General features: G+C 44.4%; 1 protein-coding gene across 3 annotated transcripts in view; it reads left to right on the forward strand.

The window, feature by feature from the left end:
- DISC1 (DISC1 scaffold protein) overlaps nucleotides 1–21,135 on the forward strand; it is a 311,857-nt gene that overhangs the window by 266,079 nt on the left and 24,643 nt on the right. For all 3 annotated transcript variants that reach the window (XR_008316745.1, XR_008316749.1, XR_008316750.1), the window contains exons 14-16: nucleotides 11,695–11,862; nucleotides 13,828–13,929; nucleotides 14,576–14,672. The gene's annotated coding sequence lies outside the window, so the exon portion shown is untranslated. The remainder of the gene's footprint in view (nucleotides 1–11,694; nucleotides 11,863–13,827; nucleotides 13,930–14,575; nucleotides 14,673–21,135) is intronic.

Raw genomic sequence — 21,135 nt, forward strand, 5'->3', positions numbered from 1 at the left:
GAGTTGGGTATTAAAAATTAACAAGCATTCATATCTCCAGTCAATGAATGCACAATAATTTACTGTCACCAATAACTTCTAGTGCATGTTCATAGTGCTTTAAAAACTTCTCCATCCTCATCAAACCCTGTTAAAAGAAGAATGTTTTAATTCTATCATGCAGTTGAAGAACTGAACCTTTAAAACACCTTAACCTAAGCCAGGTCATAAGTCCCTGAGTGACTTGAGATTTTTCTCCAAGATCTCTTGAGCTCAGCGTAGTTTACTAACTAGCTGATCAAGCTGGCTGTCAATATTGTTAGGAATAGAGGAAGCTGCCTTCTACCAAGTCAGACCATTGGTCCATCTAGCTCAGTATTGTCTACACAGACTGGCAGTGGCTTCTCCAAGGTTGCAGGCAGGAGTCTCATTCAGCTCTGTCTTGGAGATGCCAGGGAGGGAACTGAACCTTCTGCATGCAAATACTCTTCCAAGAGCAGCACCATCCCCTATGGAGAATATCTTACAGTGCTCACATGTGGTCTCCTATTCAAATGCAAATCCTCCTTAGCAAAGGGGGACAATTCTTGCTTGCTACTACAAGGCCAGCTCTCCTCCCCGTATGGTCTGTCTGCAGCAGGTTTTCAAATTCTTTGCAATTGCAAAACCACGAAAAACAAGACCTCCAATGAGGAAAGATCTCGAGATCATGAAAAAGCAGCCAGTTCCAAAATGCCCTTATGCAAATCAATAGTGCAGCTGCATTTGGAGCACTGTGTACAATTCAGGTTGTCTCATCTCAAAAAAGAAACAAATGCATAAAGTATGCTGGGAGAGGTGCAGAAACAGGTATCCAGAATTACCAATAGGTTGAAGCACCATCTCTTTGAGGAAAAGCTATTCTGCTTGAGGCTTTTTCATTCCGAGAAAAGATGAAGATCAGGGAGGCATGAACAGAGAGTTAGAAAAGAATAAATACATAGTTTAGAACAGTGGTTCTTAAACCTGAATCTTCAGCTTATGTTGGACTTCAACTACAACATGGTTAATGCAAAATGGCTCTTCCTCCTTAGGTTCTTATATATCCTGCATTTGATAGTGAACTATAAACCTGATTAATGGCATTCTCTCTCTCTCTCCCCCCCCCCCCGCCTCCAATTTGCTTATGCAAACATGTCCAGTATTTCAGACTAGTCCTAGTTGTTTACATTATTAGAGAAGAGAAGAGAAGCGTGGATGCTCAGCATCCCTCCTGTGGCCACTTTTGGTATCTACCTTATGTTTCTTTTGAGATTGGGAGCCCTTTGAGAACAGCGGGGACCGTCTTAATTATTTATTTATGTATTCCATGCAAATTGCTTTGGAAACTTTTCTTCAACAGCAGTATATAGTAGTAACAGAGACACAGGGAATAAGGGGCTTCCCAATCATCCTGTGATTGTTTCATGAAAGCTTCTCAGCAGCTTCTCAGCAGCATGGAAATACAGTATTGATTGGTTCTGCTACGATGCCAGTGTTTAATAAACTCATTAAATATAACATTCAATTTATGTAGTGGAAGAAATGGAGGGCTGATGTTGCCTCTTGGATGATAGATTAATCACTATTTCTAATTAGCCTTCACTCCAATGCAGTTTTAATACACAAGGAGAGCAGAGGTTTGAGCAATCTTTAGAAGTGATCTATAGTGAGGTGAGATGTTAACATCCAGTGGTATCACTAGTTATTTTCCCCACAGACATTCTTGGCAGGCTATCTATGATACACAATCCCACTTTCTATTATCAGGTAAAAATCCATCTGGCCCTTACCTTACCTAGCCAACTACACTCATGTTATGTTAGGGTGAAGAGATATGTGATATTTGCAGAACAGCGTGGCCAGTTTTGAAGTGACTACACTGGAGTCAATATAAACATACTTTTTCATCATTTCTGTAAAAAATGTTTTTGCAAATTTGCGGCAAAATTGACGAATGGTAATGAGTGGATCATGTTAATACCTCCATAATCCCAGGAGCAGTTTTAAAATTGGTATTTAAAGTGTTACAATTTTTTTAAAAGGTAAAGCTACATACAAATGTATTCATATACATAGGCTGCTTTTTAAAAAGTGGCAAACAGTGCATTCGAAGTATGGAGTGAGAAGTAAGGCTGATCTCTGACAGGGGAAATGTCAGTATTTGGCCTGGTTGGGCGCTGGTTAAGGGTCCATGCCCATCAGAAGACCCTCCTGGTGGACTGACCCACTGAACCTCCAGTACTAGTGGCAGTGATGGGGCAAGTCAGCTGAGAAACTCATGCATCCAATCTACAAACAGAAGCATCCCCTTAGAGGCCCCTATGCCACTGTAGGGACTCTACTGGACACACCCATTGACCAGTGGGGAGGGTGGGAGAAGGAGCTGCCACACAAGTCTCTTGGTGGCTGCTCTTTTTTCTCCCAATCTCCTCACTATCCTGAAGGGGAGTTGCTGCTCATGTCAAATAGCAAAGGCCTTTGAGAGAAATCCTGTTGGCCAGTTGTTAGGGTGGGGGACAAGGAGCCACCAAGGGATTTTGCTGCAGCAGCTCCTCTTTTCCCCATCCTGTGTCCCCATTGGCAAATGGGGGCAGGATACAGCTGCAGCCTGGAGAAGGGCAGGGGCTCCCTCTCCCATGGCTCTGGGCCTCGGACACTCGTGGAAAGTAGAGTGGCATCTTGCTGCTTTTCAAGTGTCTCTCAAATTGGTATGAAGTCTGGGAGAAACCCTGCTCTTCCTTACAGTTGAGGGCAGGGTGTGGGCTCTCTCTGAGTCTGTACTGGGCCTCAGAAGCAAAGCAGCAGGCTGGCCCACGAGGAACATAAGAAAATAGGAACTTTGGAGATGCTCCAAGTGCAACCCAAACTAGAATCAGATAACTAGAATGCCTTCTACCAAATCAGAGCATTGGTCCATCTAGCTCAGTATTGTCTACACACAGGGGCGTAGCTATAATTGAGCGAAAGGGTTCAAAGAACACAGGCCCCAGCTCCTGAGGGCCCTTCAGCTCCATCCCTCCCTATTTTCTTCATTGTCTTCCTCACTTTGGGGGGCCGCCAGAGAGAGGGATGAACACAGGCCCCCTCTCCCCTAGCTACGGCCCTGTCAGCCTGGCAGCAGCTTCTCCAAGGTTGCAGCCAGGAGTCTCTCTCAGCCATATCTTGGAGATGCTAGGGAGGGAACTTGGGACCTTCTGCATACAAGCATGAAGATGCTCTTCCCAGAGTGGCCCCATGAGTGTCTCTGAAATTAGCATACCAGGAATGAGACCTCTGTCAGGGCTAGGGAGGAGGAGGAAGGACTACCTTGCCGTCATGCTCACTTTGGAGATGCTCCAAGTGCACCCAAAAGAAACAGGGAGAAGACTGTTGAAGGGTGCGAGGAGAAACATTAAAGTCCACACACAGCAGAGTATGCTCTGGTGGTATAAGAAGTTGAGCCCAAGAGATTATCTGGAGATACATCACATAAAGAGAGACATAGAACAACACACCCAAACAGGCACTAGCTGTCAACAACAGAATAGTTCTAACTGACTGTTAACTGACCAAGAGAGACCTATTAATTTAACTCCTCATGCTTCTAGGTTACTGCAGTGCTAAGAACAATGCTTTAGAATTCTCACTTCTAACAGAGCTCCTGTCCCCAGGTTGGAACTAGGGTGCAGAGGCGTATCTAGGGAAAATAGCGCCTTGGGCAAACACTGAAATTGCGCCCCCTGTCCAAATATCTGACACCCATTTTTCAGATAACTTTACCATAATATCAGCTGAAAAATACAAGTCAAGCTTGTTAATCTTTTAATATTTCAAAAACTATTTAGCAGTGAACATAGGAACATAGGAAGCTGCCATATACCGAGTCAGGCCATTGGTCTATCTAGCTCAGTATTGTCTTCACAGACTGGCAGTGGCTTCTCCAAGGTTGCGGGCAGGAATCTCTCTCAGCCCTATCTTGGAGAAGCCAGGGAGGGAATTTGGAACCTTCGGCTCTTCCCAGAGCAGCTTCATCCCAAGGGGAATATCTTGCAGTGCTGCTTACACATCAAGTCTCCCATTCATATGCAACCAGGGCAGACCCTGCTTAGCTAGGGGGACAAGTCATGCTTGCTACCACAAGACCAGCTCTCCTCTCCATCTCCAGTGGATGCAGCCAGACCAAAAAATGCTGGAAAACTACACATTTCAGTATGCTGGGGTTCATGAAATACCAAATACTATGTAGAGGTATACTTAGAAAATTAAACAGAAGTGCCTGTCTAATTTTCTACTATGCATTGTAGCATCACTGTTACATAAGTTTTAAAAATAAATGGAGAATTGGACTTTTCCCAGATACTCTGAAAATAATTAAAGGATATGCACAGTAAACTGTGTCACTGCTTAGAATATATTCTAGTATTTCAGAAAGACTGTTAAAATGAGAGAAAGAGAGCAAGAAATTCCCAGTGGGCCTTAATACTAAGGATTTCACACTGATTCAAAGACAAACTCACCATTAATAGGCATATTATTAAGACATCAAATTTAACTCACTTATTACAAGAAGCAAAGTCAGAGCAAATGAATACAATCCTAGCTCTTAAGCGTCAGCTCAATATTCACAAGCCCTGATTCTCTGTACATAGTGCCAAACTAAATATGTGTACAGTGACTTATATTAATTTTTTTAAATTTTTTTTAACCTGTAGTCTCTTCAGGGGCTTCCTAAAGGCTGTGGGGGGTCTGCAAAGGTTCCCCCTCCCCCCATTAGCCTCTAGGGCCTCACAGGGACCATTTGAACATGTGTGGTGGACATTTTTAAAAATAATGTTTTTTTTAAATGGCCGCTAAAAGCAAGATGGCCACTGTGCATGCTCAAAGGGACTCTGTGAGGCCTGGCTTAGGGCCTCACAGAGGCCATTTGAGCATGCACGGTGGCCATTTTGTTTTTGGCAGTCATTTTTTTTAAAAAAAATTAAAAAATGGCATCCCCTTCAAGTGGCGCCTTGGGCACGTGCCCTGCCTGCCGCACCATAGATATGCCCCTGCTAGGGTGGTGGTGGTGGTCTCATCCCTACAGTCATGTTGGGCCTTGGGAGTACTCTGGGGTCCTCTGAAGCTTAGTGGGACATCAGAGGCAGCAATCCTTCTCCTTTGGGCAGGAATAAATTGTTTAGCTATTAAGGCCAGCCCAAATGTGTAGGCCACTGGGCTTGGGGCAGCAATTGTCTGGTGCAGCTTTGTGCTTCTTGAAATAAACTGTCAAATAGAGTTAATACCTGAACTTTAGTAGCTAGGGTCAACAAACCCTTGAAGGGCCAGTTGTTCTCTGAACACACCTAGAGGCTGCAATATGTTCAAATTTTTATTCATTGACTTACAAAAAATAGTGGCAAGCTGGCTAACGTCAGCCATATGTCCAACAGCTGGTTCTCATGTAAGGTGCAAAGATCTGTGCCTCAGGGCAGCCCACACAGCCATCCCATCCATGAGGGCAAAGGCATGACCATATGCTACACTGCTTCTTCCCTTTGGTCACTGTTGACTGACAGTGGGTGGCTCACATGAAATGGGAGGGATCATACTGTGTTTTAAGCGACCATAGCAGCACTGCTGGGGAAAGAGGCTCAATTACTCTAATGTCCTAGATTTATAGCTTTCCCGAAGACATCGCTGTGGGTGGATACGAAATGCCCTAGAACAACCTGAAAGAGCAGCAGTCAGCCAATAAGACTACAATTCTATGGATGTTGGTTGCCAGCAAGTCCCATTGAATTCGGTGGGATTATTTCCAAGAAAACATATAGTTTAGCATTGGCTCTGGCTGAATGTTAAAAGCAAGACTCTTGCCTGTTGTAATAGAAGGTCTTTATCACCAAATAAAGTGATACTTTTAAATATTTTAATATAAATAACATATTAATATTTTAAATATTGTATTCGCTTGAATACACACACACACTACACCAAAAGGGACCATTGGTATGTATATGTATATAGATAGATAGATAGATAGATAGATAGATAGATAGATAGATAGATAGATAGGGTTTTGGAATATGCTTCCTGCTGAAATAAGAGCATCTCCTTCTTTGTTGGTTTTCGGGAGTACCCTCAAGATTCTCCTGTTCTCGCAGGCTTTTAATTAGGATTAATTTTAATAATTGTAATAATTTGTTTTAATAACTGTTTTATGCTATTGTTTTATTGTGTCGTGTATTTTAATCTGTGTTGACTTTTAAATATTTTAAATTTTGTATACCGCCTAGATATGTACATATCAGGTGGTATAAAAATATGATGAATAAACAAACACAATAACAAACAAACAAACAAACAAACAAACAAATGCTTTGTTTTACAACCCAGCACTGTGCTTTATGAGCTGTGGAGGCACATTATTGACTCATTAAAAAACACATACATACACAATACCACATTACGTAGGATATAAAGTCAGGCCCTTGTTCCATCTGGTTCAGTATTGTCTACACTGACTGGCAGCAGCCCTCCAAAGTCTCAGGCAGGAGTCTTCCTCAGCCTTGCCTGCAGCTGCCAGAGACTGAAGCTGGGACTTCCTGATGCAAAACCGGTGCTCTACCACTGAACTATGGCCCCATCCCCACATTTCATACACTGCGTTATGAAATGTGGCTTAAGAAGAACCAGTGAAAAACCACACAGGAAGACAACAAATGGTTAATAACAGAGTCTTCTACCATAGGTAGAGCAGTGCTCCAATTTTCTATTGAGTGCTACGCCTTAAAACGGGTCTCGAGGGAGCTCTTCCTAGCTCCTCAGTGTGCAGAAGTGATTGCAGGTTCACCTCACCCACAGTTTTAGCAGAACTTCCTAATAAACAGTGTGCCTCTGCTATTACTGCTAGGAAACGTGATGGGAAGGTGACTGCAGAGAATTAGGCAAATGTGCAACTACTACTTGCGTGGTGGGTTGTTGGGTTTTTTTGCCACTTCAGCAGCACTTCATATAATTTGATGAACAAGAAAAAAGAATTTTTTTAACTCTGGTCCCAGACAGAGTGTAAATAATTGTGCAGCATTCCAGCAGGTGCCATTCTCATCCGTTAGTTTGGCAGGTGGCTTCCCCTCCCTGTTGCTTTCCCCACTCTCTCATTGCCTGCAGTTGACGTCCTGCTGTCCTTTCCATCTGTCTGCTACCTTCTGCTGCCCTTTTGTTACCAGTCCACTCTCTAGCATGGAAGACCACCAGAGCACTCTTCCAGAGGCTACATTGTGACAGACTCCTCTCTGGATAGAGTCCACAGATGAAGTATATCGCAGGCAACAGCCTCACCTACATGGCCCCCACAAAACAGGGAAGCAAAGTAGGATTTATTTATTTATTTTATTATTTATTCAGTTTCTCTACTGCCCTTCCAAAAATAGCTCAGGGCGGTTTACACAGAGAAATATTAAATAAATAAGATGGATCCCTGTCCCCAAAGAGCTCACAATCTAAAAAGAAACACAAGATAGACACCAGCAACAGTCACTGGCAGTACTATGCTGGGGGTGGATAGGGCCAGTTACCACGTTAAAAGGTGCTTCTTTGCCAAGTTTGCAGGGGATTGATGTTGGCATAAGCATGAAGATTATTTGTGAGATGTCTGTACACTCATACATGTGTTAGTGTGAATGGCTGTACTCTGTGTTCATTTTAAAAGTGAGCCTGGATTGATTGATTGATTAAGTGCTGTCAAGTCAGTGTCGACTCTTAGTGACCACGTAGATAGATTCTCTCCATGATGCTCTGTCTTCAACTTGGTCTTTAAGGTCTCTTAGTGGTGCATTCATTGCTGTCATAATCAAGTCCTTCAAATGCATGGTATAGGGAAGAAGTGTACTTCTGTACCTGCACTCAACATGTGAATGACTATACCTGTGTACACTGTACACTTGTTGTATGAGTGTTGAACATAAGGTGTGAATGAGCCTATTGAAACTAGTGTTAAACATAGGTTTTTGATTGCACAAAGCTACCTGATGGTGCAGTGGGGAAATGACTTGATTATCAAGCCAGAGGTTGCTGGTTTGAATCCCTGTTGGTATGTTTCCCAGACTATGGGAAACACCTATATCGGGCAGCAGCGATATAGGAAGGTACTGAAAGGCACCATCTCATACTGCATGGGAGGAGGCAATGGTAAACCCCTCCTGTATTTTTTCAAAGACAACCACAGGCCTCTGTGGTTGCCAGTAGTCGACACCAACTCATTGGCACACTTTACCTTTTTGATTGCACAACGAACATATGACAAAGTAACTTTACATTAGTATATTCATAGCTCCTCTTCCAGATATAAAAACTGCACAACTTGTGTGTTTCCATGCCCCAGGAATGAGAAATGGACTCACTTTGTCGGTGTTAGTTTGACTCTGCTGAGTCCTGAATGTAGAGCTCGTTTTTCTGTGGGCCTCTCACACAGAGGCTCTATGGGCCAGCACTCAGAAATGCAAGCACATCTACCTTAAATGATTCACAGTTTCACTTGAGGACCCTGAATCTCTGTCTCTCAGGTCCAAGCTGCTAACTTCTGTCTCCCTCCCCCTCCCTCTGCCCGCCATGTCTCTTCTTCAGTGACAGCTGATGGTTACTCCCTCCAATGGTTACTTAGCAACTCAGTGAGAGGGGAGACGGAATCCTCAAAGGGGAGTGCCTGGCGGCCTGTGTCAACATGACAGTGTTTTTAGAAGCTGCCCTCTTAGTCTAGGTGAACAAGTCACACTAGTAAATAAAGATTTGCAAGCAGTGATGGGGATTTGGGACATTCCTTCTATTAACATCAGGTTCAGAAATAGCCTCTTTTTCTTTGTGGGATGAGTGATCCCCTCTCATGCTTTACCTGACAAAATGAATGGTAAGATGGATAATATGGAATTACTATAACAAGAAGGAGGAGCTTTAGCAAAGTGTTCCTGATTCCTGGAGCTGGCTGCATTAGTGTAAAGCTCCTTCAGATCCAGTTCAGACATCAGTCCTGCTCACACATTATGTTCAATGCACATACAGTCCTGGTACAATATGTGTACAGTCAGTGTACACATGTACAGATCTGTATGCACATACAGTTATTGTGTGTTATGTTCAATACATGTACAGTCTTGTCTGTTCCCTGCATTTGAGGCACATGAATGCATGCCCAGTCATTCACACTATGTGCATGTACATCTGAATGCACGTAGAGTCATTCACATGAACATGTGTACAGACATCTGTTGGTACATTCAGTGTAATGTCTGCATGGGGCTAATGTGAACAGGCTTCAGGTTCATACATCCGAACCTGTGCTTTGATTCTTTCTCTCCCTCCCTGGTTTGTGGTAACTATAGTTTGCTGTGACATTTACGCTGGGCACACCATGATTTGTACATGATCAGAATTATGAATCCTGTTCAAACCATTGAGGCAAACACTGGCTTGTGTTAACCATTGTTTTCCCGATTCTGACAACATGGAAAACTGTAGTTAGTAAAAACAAAGAAGGGAAGAAGAACATGGAATGGGAGGAGGGAACATGCAAGCTAACACCCATTCATGATAGCCAGTGTGGTGTGGTGGTTAGAGTCCTGGATTAGGATCGGGTAGACCTGAGTTCAAATCCCCATTCAGCCATGAGACTTGCTGGGTGACTCTGGGCCAGTCACTTCTCTCTCAGCCTAACCTACTTCACAGGGTTGTTGTGAGGAAAAACTTAACTATGTACGCCACTCCGGGCTCCTTGGAGGAAAAGCAGAATGTAAATGTAAATGTAAATGTAAATAAATAAAACAAATAGCCAAATGGTTTGGCTATGCTCTCTAGTGGCAGCAGGTCCTAAGGAGTCTGGGGGGTGCCAAAGGTGGTGCAGCTGCCTCTGGTTCCTGGTAGCAGCTTGGGTTAAACCAACGGCCAGCCTGCAGGCACTGCAGCTCTTGGGCGGGGTGGGAGAGAGAGGAGCCACCCCAGCTCTTGCTGGGAAGCAGAGGCAGCTGCGCTTCCTTGGGTCCCCTCCCCCGATTGTTAGGACCAGCGCTACTGGTGACATCTGAAGTGAGGATATACTTGCCCTGGATTGCCTTGAGCATAGAGAAAAGGCAGGGTAGACTCTCTCTGTGACGTTTCAGTTCATTGTTTGGTTTCCAAATACTCTCCACTGTTTTGTATCTTCTGCTAGCCTCCCCCGCCCCCGCCCCCCCCGCCCAGAGTGGCATAGGCCACTACTCTCTTTTCTCCCACCCCACAAACCCTCTAATTGGTGGGCCTCTAACTGGGCAAAGAGGCACCTTTTAAATGTGGTGATTCTCTTTATTTAGCAGGAGGAGAGCAACTGGCCCTATCCACCCCCCCCCCCCCCGCAGCACAGCCAGGACCTCCAGTGGTTGTTGCTGGTGTCTGTCTTCTGCTTATTTTTTAGATTGTGAGCTCTTTGGGGACAGGGATTCATCTTATTTATTTATTATTTCTCTATGTAAACTGCTTTGGAAACTTTTGTTGAAAAGCATTATATAAGTTGTTGCTGTTGCCGCTGCTGTTGTTTGTTGTTGTTTTCATTTGCTTTACGTAGTTGCACCTGAGGCTTCCTCTTGATCGTCTTCATCCCAAGTCCCATTCAGCTGCAGCTTCGACTAGCCTGCCCTTTCTTAGAATGGGGCCTGTCAGTGATTGCTTTGAGCAGACTTCATGCCTTGCAGCAGTCATCACTCTTCTCCAGAAACATCCAACAGAGATGTTGCCAAGACAATATCAGGGTCCCAGGCCCACAGATCCTGGCTCAGGCTCCAACTCTCCCCCTCCACCGGTTAATATCTATTTTGTGGTGGTAAAACAATCACACTCTGGGTTTTGATTACTTGCACCTCCTCCACAGGCACTGCATGGTTTTTATTTTTTGTTTTGCCTCTCTCCTGATCTGAACCTCTCGTTCGGCCCAGCAGTGTGCATTGCTGCTGGACGCAAATTGCAGGGCCACTGGACCTGGGACGCTGAGCTAGATGGACCTTTGGTCTGACTCAGTTTATGGCAGCTTCCTACGTATGTTCCAATGAGGACCCCCAGCCCCAGCAACTCTGCCTCCTCCTTTCAAGCCACTATGAAAGCCTGCAGGTTGCCAAGTCCACCACTGCAAGAGATAGCCCTCCCAGGATCACAGAGCTATTGGGGCAAGGGCCAGGTCCACAGTCCCACAAAAGCCCACAGCCCCAGCAATCTCTTTTCTTCCTTCCAAGCCAGCATGTACTGTAATGGAAAAGGGGACAGGCATATGGAGTCCCTCTCCCTTCCCCATTTCAGCACAGGAGGAGGAGGACAGGTCACAGCTGTGGTAGGTGATGACAAGGAGCATCTCCTGAGTAGGAATTAAACACCCCAGTCCAGTGTGCACCCAGCCAGCTACCACCTCCTCTTGGTGGGATGGGTGGGGGATCCCAGAGATCTGGGAAACTCAGCAAAATATTCTGGATACATGCCCCAGGGGGACCCAGGGCTATCTGTGTCCATGCTAGTTAATATATCAGTCTTGGCTGGTCCTCCTTTCTACTGAAATCACTTAACACATTCTCCATGGCAGCACATTTCAAAAGCCTCAGATTTACCCTTTCCCATCTTGCCTCTGGTCTCGGCTTCACTTCCATATAGGGTTCTCATGTACATTGGTACAAAATAAAGATTACTCAGACATGGCCTCTGCTGAATCCCTTCTTTCTATTTTTGCAGGAAGAAAGCAAGGGGCACAGACAAAGCTGGTATTGCCTGTTAGGGCACACAAATCAGTGTGAGGAACTTGTGAAAAGCAGGGACTTCAAAGACCAGCCACTGTATTGGACATGGAGAAACAATAACCAAAGGCTACTGAGGTCTGGACAGTCCAGAAGGACTAACGAGGTAGGGGTGTGTGTTTGTGTGTGTGTCTTTCAGAAGTAGCATTAGGAAGATATGAAGCTGCCATATACCGAGTCAGACCATTGCTCCATCTAGCTCAGTATTATCTTCACAGACTGGCAGCAGCTTCTCCAAGGTTGCAGACAGGAGTCTCTCTCAGCCCTATCTTGGAGATGCCAGGGAGGGAACTTGGAACCTTTTGCATGCAAGCATGAAGATGCTCTCCCCAGAGTGGCCCATCCCATGAGGGTAATATTTTACAGCACTCACATGTAGTCTCCCACTCAAAGGCAAACCAGGGTGGACCCTGCTTAGCAAAGGGGGAAATTAATGCTTGCTGCCACAAGACCAGTTCTCCTGCATTCCAGGAGACCAACCACCAGATTTCAGTGGGATGGAAAAGCATAAATTTGTGGGGACAAGATGCACAGCAAGATTCAAATTACTGCTCAAAGACTGCATTGCAGGGAAGGGGAGAAAAAAGGCTCAGTGGCTGATATCCAAACTAATGCAGCACTTGTGCAAACATGTTGCATTAGAGCAAGGCTGTTGTGCTAGCCATTTGTGCTACATCTGGAGCTTGTGTCCTAGTGTTGCACTAGTGCAAACATGCTTGTGCTTGCACAAGTTGCTCAACTTTTGCACAACAGCACAAGACAGGAGTGTAGCGGGACTGCTGGCGGCCTGTGTACGGCCGCCACCGTGCGGCCCCACTGACCCCGCGTCAGACGTGGGGGGGTGGTCTGGCCGAACGGAGCCTGGAGGCTCCGTTCGGCTGAAAGACCTTCAGTTAGTCTTTAACTGCCGAAAGGGCCGCATGGCCCCTTCGGCAGTTAAACGAAGGCTGGTGCTGCTTTTGCGGCACAGCCCAGGAGCGGCTCTTCCCTGCAGAGAAGAGCCGCTCCTGGGCTGTGTTGCAAAGGCAGCGCCAGTCTTTTAGCTCCTGAAGGGGCCGAGCGGCCCCTTCAGGAGCTACTTAGGCTGGCGCTGCGTTCGCAGCACTCAACCAGGAGCAGCTCTTCCCTGCCTTTGCAGGGAAGAGTCGCTCCTCCTGGCTAAACTACCGCCCCCGCATCTGACCTCAGATGCGGGGGCGTGTCAGGGCCGCAAATGGCGGCTCCTGATTGGGCAGGGCCCGGGTTCTTTGAACCCGTTCGCCCAATTATAGCTCCGCCCCTGGCACAAGAGCAAATTCCGAGCATCTCTGTGACTTTGTGCAGCTACATCATCCACTTGCACAAGCGCAACTCTGTCCATTGTGCAAGTGCTTTGTTAGTCTGGACGTCAGCCAGTGTATTTTAAGAGGCTTTGATGTGGTTACCTTTTTATACCTCACAACTATAGCGATATTATCAACACAGGACAAACATGCCCCCCCCCCCAATCACACACAGAGATTTTTGCTTTGGCAGGCATGCTGAGGCCTATTTCATTGTTCATAGCAAGTCGTCCTGTGTGAGGAACCAGTGAGCTGGCTGGAGTGACTGGCACTTCTAAGGAATAATCATCACAAATGGCCACAAAAACAGATGGTCCACCCCTGCTACCATCCCTCAATGGTGCTCCTAGTGACACTTTTCTATTTAACCAAAGTTTCATTCATGTGTGCAGTGATCAGAAAATATTTTTGTACAGCTTACAATTACATTTTTCCCAAGGGGAAGAAACTAATTGGTTTACAGTGGGAACCACAGCAGCTGAATTTAACAGCACAAGAACCTTATATCGCTGTTCACCAGGGGCCTCAACATAACCATTGGATCCTTCAGTGAGGGCAGAAATCAGAGAAAGGAAAATCTATGCTTCCTCAGTCCTGTTAGACCTGGTCCCAGGGGGTTACAAGTTCATGGATTATACTAATCCATATAAATGTAATTATACATCTTTATGGCTCTCTGAAATCTCTGCACATTAGCTCCACACAGTAGTATGATCATGCCTCTAATCCCATTATTCTGATCTTTGCAGAGCATATCACCAGGGGCTTTGCTGAGAACAAAATTTGATACTTTTTATCTGGGTGGATTTATGGTCAGCTGATTCTAGCTGACTGATGGTGTGAATTTGAAGGTCAGTGCATTGCTTCTCCTTAGTTTACTTAGGGAGACCCCTGGGAAAGGGTAATGGAAAACATCCAGACCAGATGACAGAAAATATATAAAGAGAAGCTGTTTGGATATGAACTGGAGCATATTATCTTGACTATGTCTGTTTCACTTGTGTCTTAGGAAGCTCTGGAGCTTGGAAAAGTCACACCTGGTGCCAGTGGGGATGTAATGTAGCTCAGCCTTGTGGGGAGGGCTGCCCATAAAATTTAATTATTTTAAAAATGTATAGCCACCTTTCTTCCAGAAGAACCTCAAGGTGGCTTACAGCAACAACCATTAAAAAAAAAAAGTCAGGATAACAATAAAGAAAGGGCCCTTAATGGTTGAAGTGATGCAAGATAGTGTCTGAGGTCTCTGATGGCTGTGTCAGATGCCAGTTATCATTACCTGATGCTGTAGCCACTGAGGGGAAAAACATGTACATGTGCATCCACCGTTAGTCTCCTACAGATGTGAAGAGTCAAAACAAACACATGCCCTCACCCCATCACAGGCTTGTGATAGCTGATGCTGGTAGCAGCAGCATAGTTTTTCTTGCTTAAAATATGAACAATGCACAACAGTGCTTAAGTCAACGTAGCAGAGTGTTCTGTGACTTCTTCCGACAGATGGTCTTTTCTACTTCAACTGCCAGAATAGCAGCATGACCAAATGGTTAAAAACTAAGCAGAGGCCAACCTCATCTTTGATCTCAGAGAATAGGAAGTAAGTTTTTTTCCTTTATTTCTACCCAACAGTAAATTTGAAATTACAAGGTTTTCTGCTGCTTTTTGCTGTATCAATGTAATTCAACAGCCCATTGACCAGTAGCACCACCAATTAATTTCATATTGAAAGTCAGTGCCCAAGATTGCTACTCTGAATTCTAGGCCCAGCCCCACCTGGAGATGTCGGGGATTGAACCTGGGACCTTCTGCATACAAAGCAGATGCTCTACCACTGAGCTATGGAGGACAGCCAGCTGAGCTGACACCTGACTCTGCATTTATTTATTTAGCATATTTATATACCGCTCCAAACTCACATGCACAATTTTCTGTTGTCCATTTTAAAACAGCACATAGAGTATACCTCATAAATCAGAGCTGGTCTAAAGCACATATAGCACATCTCACCTCATAGCCAGCGTGCATAGCCAGCGTGGAGCCAGCGTGATGTAGTGGCTAGAGTGCCGGACTAGGACCGGGAAGACCCGAGTTCAAATCCCCATTCAGCCATGAAACTAGCTGGGTGACTCTGAGCCAGTCACTTCTCTCTCAGCCTAACCTACTTCACAGGGTTGTAGTTGTGAGGAGAAACCTAAGTATGTAGTACACCGCTCTGGGCTCCTTGGAGGAAGAGTGGGATATAAAATGTAAAATAAATAAATAAATAGATAGATAGATAGATAGATAGATAGATAGATAAATAAATAAAAATTTACTCCATCATGGGGGTGGGTGTTGGATGCGGGCACCTCATATGACTAAAATTGTATATGATTCCCTAATGCAAAAAAAAAAAAAATCCCTATCAATGGGATGCTAGCATTTTAGGGATAATAATTCTTGATTTTTCTGGATGTGTTGCTTGGCTCAGCGCACAACTAATCTGGCAAATAATCTGGAGTAATACATAAATGCAACAATAAATGAGAATTACAGATTTTGTTCCTTCTCTAAATGTCATCTGATATTTTCCTTTTGCCGCTGCTAGAAAGAATGCTGCTTTCACAGGTTTGCAAAACGTTAACATCTGAGTCCCTCTGAGATCCCTGAGGTACCATTTTGCTATTAGAGACTAGGGATGTGCGAAACATTTCAGGTACAAAATGATTTCTAGCCCAAATGGGTCATTTTGGGTGATCTGTCAACAAAACAAATCGCCCGTTTGCACCTTCCAAATGTTTTGGTGCTCCGAAATATTTGTTGTTTTGGAGCTCCATTTTGCGATCTCTGAGTCAGTAGTCTCCTTCAGTCTCTATTTTGTGTTTGACATCAATTTGAATTTTGCACCCTTCCAGCCTGCAGAGTGGTAAGCGAAAGCATGTGCTGATCTGCAGGCAATTGTCCCTCCAATTCTTCCTGGTTGGCTCTTTTTGGCTTGCAAGAGTTAAATTTACTCCCATTGGCCAGGAGGAGGTCAAAGAAGTGGCAAGGGTGTGTGTGTGTGTTGGGGGGGAATTTTTGGACGGGTTTTGCACAAGGGTATTTAAAGGGGCAGCAGGCGCCATTTCTGCCTTTCTGCTGCCTTGTGTGGGAGAAGAGAGAGCTTTTGCCTAATTGTTCAGCCTAGCTACCACCATTGTTCAGCATTGCCACTATTGTTCAGTCTTGCTGCCAGCCTGCAGTGCCTTTTCTCCTGCATTTTAACCTTTTTTTTTTGTTAAAGGCTACACACCTTTAATATATACTCATGGAGGGAACAGTTACTAGTGGGATGAATGAAACGGATTTAGCGTTTCATGTTGGGTTCAAAATGAAATGCAAAATGCTCGAAATGTATTGTCAAAACAGAGGCAGAGCTGGCTGTTTCGATGAAACAGATTTGAAATGTTTTGAGTGTTTCATGTTTTCAGCAATAGGGAACAATGGTGAACTCGAAACACCCCATTGTTCCCCATGAGTAGCTCTTAGGGACACCAAAATAGGTTGGGTGATAGTGCATGATAGGTGCTACCTACCACCTAACCCACAAAAGAAATTGACAAGCAGGCAATTTTTTTTTAACCTTACCTCAACTTGAGGTAAGGCTTAGGATCCTATGGTGAAAGGTTAAACATTTGTTGAAAATTGCCTGCTTGCCCATTTCTTTTGTGGATTGGGTGGTAGGTAGCACCCATAATGCTCTATCACCCAACCCACTTTGGTGTCCCTAAGAGCTGCCCATGGGGAACAATATGATGTTTCGAGTTCCCCATTATTCCCTATGGCCAGAGGAATAATGTACGAGCAGAGTGTACATTTTTGCAACCCTGCCTTGAAAAACACAGTAAAGGGGACTCTATCCCTCCCAACACAAAACACACATTTCAAAGACAGTCATAAAATGCCCAAAAAAGAATCACTGACCCAGAATCCACTGCCAACCACAGTGCCTGAGCTGCAGTAACATCACCGGCACGTCACTCTCTCACACACAGTTATGACTCCTTACGTTCCTACTAGCATTACAACAGCTGTCAAGCATAGACACACAATTAACTAGCAGCAAGCATAGCCACATACTTAACTAGAGCAGCTTCAGCCACATTTTGACTGAGTATACCTTGCAATGCATATTGCAGAGCAGACCAGAACAGTGAGTGAAGGCCAGGTATGGCACTCATAACAAGGCTAGGTATGGAGCTCATCACAGCAATCACCAAGAAATATTACACACACACACACACACACACACACACACACACACACACACACACAGAGACAGTCCATTTCTTGCCACAACACTATCTCACAAACAAAACAAACCACAATTCAAGTTCTGCCTTTGTCAATCTGAGATCAAGCAAAACCAGATAATTATAGCAGCAATAGCACAGTAAGCGTATTATACTCAGTGCTGAGAAAAGAAAACGACAACATTAAACCTTCCTTGATCCTTCCTCCTCTTGTGATGTAAGGGCTCTTTCTGCCTTCCAGTCCCTCCCTTTGAACGTATTTTAAAATTCCCTCCTTTTTTGTCCCATGTCAATCTGGAGATCCAGCAAAACCAGATAGTTATAGCAGCAATAGCACAGCATATTATACACGGTGCTGAGAAAAGAAAACAACAAAATCAAACCTTGCTTCTTCCTGTCCTGATGTATCCCCTCTTCAAGAGAGGCATAAGGGCTCTCTCTCTGCCTCCCAGCCTCTTTGAATACATTTTAGAATTCCCCCCAAAAGCATTCCCACTTCTTGCCTCCCTCCCCCCCAGCCAATAGGGGCACAGTTGCCTATGACAACACTTGATTTGGATGCTAACAGGCCAACCAAGAAGCAAGGAGATTGCAAGTCAATCAGAAGCCAGCGCCAGAAAACCAATCAGGAAGGGAAAAACAGCCCACCAAAATGGTGCTCAAAACACCCAAAACATTTCAAGTCAAAACAGGGTAATTCCTTTTTGAGCTCGAAACAGGCTTTTATTTGTTTTGAGCTCAAAACACTTCAAACGCCCTGTTTCAAGCTTGAAATGTTTTGCACATTCCAAATAGTTACACCTGGATTTGAGCAAGGTCATACAATATGTCTCTTCCAGTTTGGTCCATCATATGCAGGGCTTTCCTTAGGGCATGGCAAGCAGGGCGACTGCCCCAGACCCCGCTCTTTTAACCCCCATTAGAATTAACAGGAAGGGGGCCCTGCACTGGCTGATTTGCCCCAGGCCCCGCCCCCCACCAGGGCTCTCTAAGGACCGCCCTGATCACATGGGGAGGGGCAGTCATGTGCAGTTCCACCACACCTGTCTGCCATGCTTTTGCCATTCTTGCTTTCCCACATGTGGACACATGGGAAAGGAATATACAAATGCCACCTAACTGTGTGGTGGATGTAGTGTTCTATGGGGCTGGAGGCAACAAATTGAGTTTGTAGGGAAGAGCAATGCACACTCATTCCTCTTCACAGGTGATGGGCCAGGTGAGGGAGATGGGTCCAATGCAGTACAGTGTCTGCACATACAGAAAAACCTTTTGATACATTTGGAATGCGTTCATGAGTTCCAATAAGGTGTTAAGATGACCAGAACCAAGATTTGATCCCAGATCTTAAAAAAATATGAAAAAGCTTGCTTCTAAATCTTCTATGTATAAACAGGTTGATAGTGACTAAAAATAACTTTAAACTCTGTCTGTACATAATTTGCAAAAATTACAATTTTATTGCAATTATTGAATTAATTTGCTGAATTGCTCATATTTACACCAGTCTTTCTTTTTAATAAGCAAAGCACATTTAGTGTTTAGTGTTCTTTGTTCTAGAGAGGCAGCATGTATAACCAAACACAAAGGGCTTAGAATTTTGCAGTCTTTTTTGCCTATGAGAAAACCACAAACAGTTGGATTAAGCTGGACTCCCCGTAAACCTTTCGACACTACGTGGTTGCTGGAAATGTTAGCCCACAGTTGGATGCAGATAATCCATTGGAGCACACCATGATGTTAAGCCACTATAAAAATAGCTTTAAGTCCAAACTTCAGAGCAGATGTCAGCCTTTGAAGATCCTTTCAAGTACAAAGTGAATGGCTCAAATCAATCTCACCACAAACAAGAAAAAATAAACTATAGACACAAATCAGCCCCAAATTGACACAAGGTAGGGGGAAGTCAAGCAAGGCTTTGAATCCTTTAAAGCTCCACCTTTGAAAGCAACTGTATATACACAAATATGTCAGCCCTCCATTATTTGTACTTCTCATTTAATTTCCTTTGTCACTGCTGCAGCAGTTGGATTCCAAAGGGCAGCACAGATATACATAGCCTCTGGGACAGATCATCAGGAGATTTGGTGCAGCATGTTATCCATATGCTGATGACACCCAAATCTATTTCTCCACATCAGCTTCATTAGGTAATTGAATAATTTCCCTAAATGCCTGCCTGGAGGCAGTAATGGGCTAGGTGAGGGATAACAATTTGAAACCAGGGCCAGAACAGTCACTAAGGCTGTAGTCCTATGTATGCTCTGGCCTAAACTGCCTAGGGACGTATAAAAATATGTTGAATTTTTTTAAAAAGCTTATCTGGGAGGGAGTCCCATTAAACATGTATAGGATTGCACTGCACACTTGACAGTACAAGGTATACCGACATCCTCTGGTGACATCCCAAAGACCTCCAAGAATCTCTAGGCTGTGATAAGCCAGGTCTTGCCCGGATTGCACAGTAGGCCACTGTTCCAATGAAATGTGATGTCATCACCCTAAGCAGTACAAAGCTCTTGCTGTGTGCTCACAGCAAGGACTAGAGCAGTCTGAAAGATTCCGTACTCAGCAAAGTCTGATAAATCTCCATTCTGGAAATAGTTGCTCCCTAGGTAAAGGTAAATGTCATCGAGTCGGTCGAGTCGGTTTCGACTCCTGGTGCCCACAGAACCCTGTGGTTGTCTTTGGTAGAATACAGGAGGGGTTTACCATTGCCTCCTCCCATGCAGTATGAGATTGATGCCTTTCAGCACCTTCCTATATAGCTGCTGTCAGATATAGATACCAGGGGGGTATCGAACTGGTAACCTCATGCTTACTAGGCAAGTAATTTCCCACTGTGCCTGGAAAGAACCCTAAAAGCCAACTCACTTTCTGATTGTGGAGAACATTGTTGTGGTCTGTCACTGAGATATGCTTGTAGATCTCAAGATGGCTGAAGAAGCTTGAGGGAATAAATACTGTAAAGAACACAGAGGAATTTTCCTCAGGAACATATATCATTCTGGTAAGGTCAATTGACCCTTGCATCTTGCACCTTTCAATTCAGGACTGATTCTTCAAAATAATCTCACTCATTCTTCATTTAATTTTTGTACAGTATTTCTAGATTTAAACAAAAAACACCTGATGGGTGGCGTAAGATTCCTCTGATCACACTTTTGACTGGGTTCATTTCTTTCCCCCTTTCCTTTTCTCTCTTCTTATAAGGCTAGTATTCTGAGTAAGATGCATGCAGTTTCAACAGCATTTCCTCCCCGCCCCCCGCCCCGTCCCTGTATTGGGCAAGCTCTCTGAATCTTCTTGCAGTTTTATAATACATCTGTTAGAGAGGTCTATATTAAGGAAGTCTTGGCATTTCTACAGACAGATAACCAGTTAGCTTTTCTTCCCCACTAAGTTCAATGGGCACCATCTCCTTGTTCCTCCTGGTTGCCGCAAATCCTTAAAAGCAGTTTAGTGTGGAGGCTTTTTGGCAGCAGCTCAACGGACCTCTTATGCCCAGGAATAGTCTCCAGGATTCATTAGAGAAGGGCAAGTTCTTTTATAACATGTCCAAGTAATCTAGAACAACAGAACAAATATCCAGTTTACCCTATAATAAAAAGTGGCTGCAATTTGGCCTACATGGACATCATGTAATGTAGTGGGCCTCGTTTGATGTAACAGACTGTGTGTGGTATAGCATTTTATGGTTGTTACCTTTGTTAGAAATTATGATGGGCTGTGGACTTTTTCTGTCTTAACATCTGTAAACTCAGTCCAGTTGAGATGTTGCAGAAGGAA

Source organism: Hemicordylus capensis, chromosome 1 (assembly GCF_027244095.1).
Source record: "Hemicordylus capensis ecotype Gifberg chromosome 1, rHemCap1.1.pri, whole genome shotgun sequence".
Taxonomy (NCBI): Eukaryota; Metazoa; Chordata; class Lepidosauria; order Squamata; family Cordylidae; genus Hemicordylus; species Hemicordylus capensis.